We start from the raw sequence: 4,973 nt of genomic DNA, 5'->3' as shown, positions 1-4,973 counted from the left end.
ATAATATTATTTGAATCGCAATAATTATTATGTTTTAAACGTGCACACAAATTGGAAATTAAATATTATGATTAAATACAAATTATTTATACTAAGATCAGGGGTTTTGGATCTGGTGTGTTGACTTATATTTTGTCAAGAGCCTCTGAAACTCTGTACCGTATAGTAAATCATTACCTACTAAAAAAAATTCATAATACCTACATTGTTTTGTTTTTGTTAACAGAGTAACAAGAAATCGGATTATTTTCGTATTTACTATTTACTTTTTTATTACAATAATTCAATATTTAAATGGTATCTAATTTGAATATTATTATCAAACGACTTAATGCATAACTGAACAACAATATAATTATATTGCGGAGTAATTAAAATGGTCGTTTGGCTGTTTCGAAACTCACAAATTTACGGTAATTTGCATTTAAGCAGTAACAACGCGTGTTTACTTTAGTATACTATGCGTTATCGTCTTGATAAAGAAAATTTTCCAATATTAGTAATTTGGTTAACAAATGACTACAGGACGAAAATAATATTATAACTCACACCAGTATGCTGGTGTACCGAAATTGCCTATACAACACGCCGGCCAATTGATATACATTTTACTAAAGTTATTTATATTTAAAAAAAATACGGACAAGAATAACAATAACTATTGCTGTAGTTATCAAAATGGCAAATACCAATAAACTTTAGCTTGGTGTGTCGTGCGTTTGTAAAACATGTCTGTTTAAACGAATATGTTTTGTAAATATTATACTATTAAATACATTATATTTTGTATAATTAAAATTTTTTAAAGGTGTTGCAAATAAGACGGTATGATAATCGAATGCAGGTGATTGGAAATTTTCAACAGACTATTTAGACTGTGAAAGGTTTATAACAACTTATAACAATATTATATAATTCATTAAAACCTAAAAGCGCTCGATCATTTAATTATTAAGAAATAAACTATTCAATTTATCGGAGTATCTTTAACAAACATAAAAATATCCATAATATCATTTATAGTTTTATTCTACTCGAATTTTGTCAATTAAAATATAATTTAAGACTTGAATTATATTTTTTTAATTACAAATTAAAATTAATATTATAATATTTGTTTAAATTTTAAAAATGTAATTCTTAATTGTATATTTTGTCACAATATTCAGAAACAGTACAATTTCCATGTTGCCTGTTAAGTTATAAATAACATTTATAAATTAAAGTGGATTTGACCATCAATAATTTAGTTGAAGTAGTATTATTCAATGAATTATCATATACATAAAATAAAATATTTTGGAATTTATTATCTATAACTAAATAATGATCTTAGTTCCATAAAGATATTTTTAAACTTTTTAAAACATTTTTGGATTATGAAGTAAATAGCAAGTACTATAATTTCTAGATGCATTTAGACAAAACAACACTTTCTTTAATTGTTACGAACAAAAAAACTTTAGAATTAATGATTCAATCACGAATACAACACTTTAGTAGTTGTAGTTTAAGTTTTTTATTTGAATACTGATCGTCGGTCATTCAAGTTTATATTTTTTAAGAAAAAAAAAGCTTTTAATATAATAGTTTGTTTTATATCTCCAAAAGCAATTATTTATGTCTTTGCATTGAGTAATAATAATATTAAGTATTTTTTTTTTAATACTTATATAATATCATGTTATACGATAACAATATGTAGTACAATTTTATTTTATAAAAGCTGCAGTTATATTTTATTTTTATATTCATTATTTTGGCTGAAATACTTAACGAAAAGTATTTAGCCACGTAATGACCCACCATTTAATTATAATTTTTATTATGCATAGTAACATGTAATGTATACTATAATACCTGCACTGTATATATATTTATTGTATAAGGTACAATATGTTCCTAATATCTAACTTAAAATATTTCAGTTTTTTTTAAATATAACTACCTATTCAGTATAATTATACTACCTATTTAAATATATACTTTTTACATATTTATGGGTTACTATAAGAACTAGAGACTTCCAGGATTGTTATTGATATATTATTTTCAATTACGAATAAAAAACGGCTAAGTTATATTTAAACAATAGTTTTTCACCGTATCATTATAATAGCCAATATTAAAAAATAGTTTTTCATGTTTTACTCACTATCGTTTATATTATTACCAAAGTATGTTTAAGATAATAATTTATAAGGTTAAAACATTATATTTACAACAAAATAGTTCTTAATCTAATTCGTAAATATATTTTTAATATTATTTTCATTCTATGATGAATAATGTATCAATAATCTCAGAAAACTGTGTTCTAAATTATTATTGACATCATCAAAATTATTTTTTATTTATGACCTAGTCAAGGGTTGCATTATTTAAACCTCATCAAAATATAGTTATTACAGTATCGCCCATAATGTTTTATATGAGGATTATTGTACATTTGGTATAAATTGGTCTATTTTTAAAATGTAACGTTTCGTTTTGTTATGAACTGATTTATTTTGAAATGTTTCAAAATCAGATAAAAACAAAACTTTTTTTTGATGACAGTAAGTAATGAGAATAATATTTCCTATCACGACATTTCGATATAGCTTCATAGACACCTTATTTTTAACTAGTAAAATGTTTGCCTTCAAACATTAGTCAGTAGGTATTTATTGTTGGATTACAAAGTTTAATTAAAGGAAAATTATAAAACTTTTAAAACTTAAGTTTAGATTGAAAATAATGTTTCCTGGAAAACAAATTCTACTAATTTGATAGTTCTTACATCAAAGTGTGGTTACCGAAAACCTTATTTATAGGTACCAAAAATAACAATATAATTTATGAAAAAAAAAAAATAAACAGAAAACAAAAATTAAAATAACGTTTAGAAAGGCGAGTAAGTGGATGTCATCACTATGCTATACAAGTGTTTCACTGTATAATGGATGGTATTAAATTTTAATTCAATGATATAATAATATCATTGTATACGAAAACCGATTCTGAGCGGTGACTGTCTGTCAGCGTGGATATTATGCGCTCCGAACAGTAAGTATAGGTAGACGAGAGTTTGACATTGAAATGGCTGACAGGATGGTTTTTATTATATTTTTATCTCTCTAAACACTCAATATAATAAACTGTATGTTATATTTTTATGAGCTAACGTTTTTATATTTTTGATTTCAGGTGAATATCAAAAATATTCCGAAACAATTTCAATAACGATCTAATATGTAAGTAATTTTGTGCATGCAAGTAGAATAATATAGTATAAATCAAAGGAAATTATTTAAAATCAATGAACCATTATTAATATCAAATAATTTGCTAATGTTTCAACCAAGTGTTGTGACCTACTAGTAAGTAACTATAACTGGCATTTTAGTAACACTTTTGTTAAAAATTATTTAATCCACTGACTTATTAAGGTCTAATGTTGTGTTCAATACTATAATAAATTACAAAATATCATAAAATATATACTATTAGTAGTATTGACTGACAGACCGTTTCATATACAATAATACACCTATTATTGAATTTAAATATAACATGTCCATTAAGCTCTGCGCCAGCTGCCACTCCAGTGCAACCTACTCCAGTTAGGACATAATATTACAGTGGCCCACTCGACACCTACAATACAGCAGAGGGGTACCCACTGACCACTTTTTATTGATATTTTAATTTCAAATTTGTATGTTAGATTTTTTAACAAAGAATAACGATTTCAGTTATTTTGTTGTAATTTAATAATGTATTACTGGATATTATTATATATTGTAGTATTTTACAGACAATGTAATTTTCAAATGCAATGTTTATTAATTTAACCTACTGTATTACTAATAGTAAAATAAATGACTTTATCTACCTATATATTATATTATATATACAGGTAATATATAGATATAACATATTTAAAATATAGGCAAATTTATCCGTTTATAAAATATGAAATAAGTACCTACATTACACTTTACTTTCTAGTAAAATTTGGTAGCTCAAATATAAAATTAATTAAATTTAAAAAATATACTTAAGTACCGTCAATCGAGGTGACTTGAAACGATTTTGACATACTTCTTAGTATTATGAGCTTAAAAAAAATCGCACTGGGCTACAAAAATTACATTTATTTCCGCATATGTCTAATGAATAGAATAGAACCTTCAATTTAGATTTTTGATAAAAACTCGCTTAAAAAAAAAATAAAAAACACGTGTTACAAGTCACCTCAATTTAGGTGACTTGTAACAACTATGAAAATTCAACGTAAAATCCAATTCAAGAACATTAGAGTTGACTTGTAACAAAATATTTATAAATGTTTACATACTTAAAATTTTAGTGAATTTACCTATCTTACTTACTTTTAATGTTAATAAAAAAATAAGCAATTGAAGTTTTTTTACCATAATTACCAAATAAAGTAAGAGGGACTTTTTTTGAAAATACCATCAAATTAAGCATGCAAAAACACACATTTAGAAAAAAAAAATTTCAAAAAATCACTTAGAAGCTAAACTGCATTCTATGCATTTTATGCATTGTATGCGTTTTTATTATGTTACAAGTCACCCTTAGATTTTTTTGAAAAATAAAACTAAAGCTATACAAGTAGGAATAAATATTTTTAAGCTTTTAATTACAATATTTTTCTTATGAAGTATCCTTTAATGTATATATAATACACAAACCCCTAAACTCGACATCTATCACTAAAATCTAAAGCACTTTTAAAAGCAATAATAAAATCTCTGTGATCATGAAAAATGTTTGAAAATTTTTTTCGGAGGTAATGATTAGACCAATGGCTGAAGATAACATTTATAGTCATAAATATGAAAAACATATTTTAGATTCTGAGTGGAACGATGAATGTATTGATTTTACAATGATGTGTGTTTTTTATTTTTTTTTTAATTTTTTAATTTTTTTAATTTTTTTTGTGTCTGTGTACACGATAA

Source organism: Acyrthosiphon pisum, chromosome A2 (assembly GCF_005508785.2).
Source record: "Acyrthosiphon pisum isolate AL4f chromosome A2, pea_aphid_22Mar2018_4r6ur, whole genome shotgun sequence".
NCBI lineage: Eukaryota > Metazoa > Arthropoda > Insecta > Hemiptera > Aphididae > Acyrthosiphon > Acyrthosiphon pisum.
Note: the sequence above shows the minus strand (reverse complement) of the source record.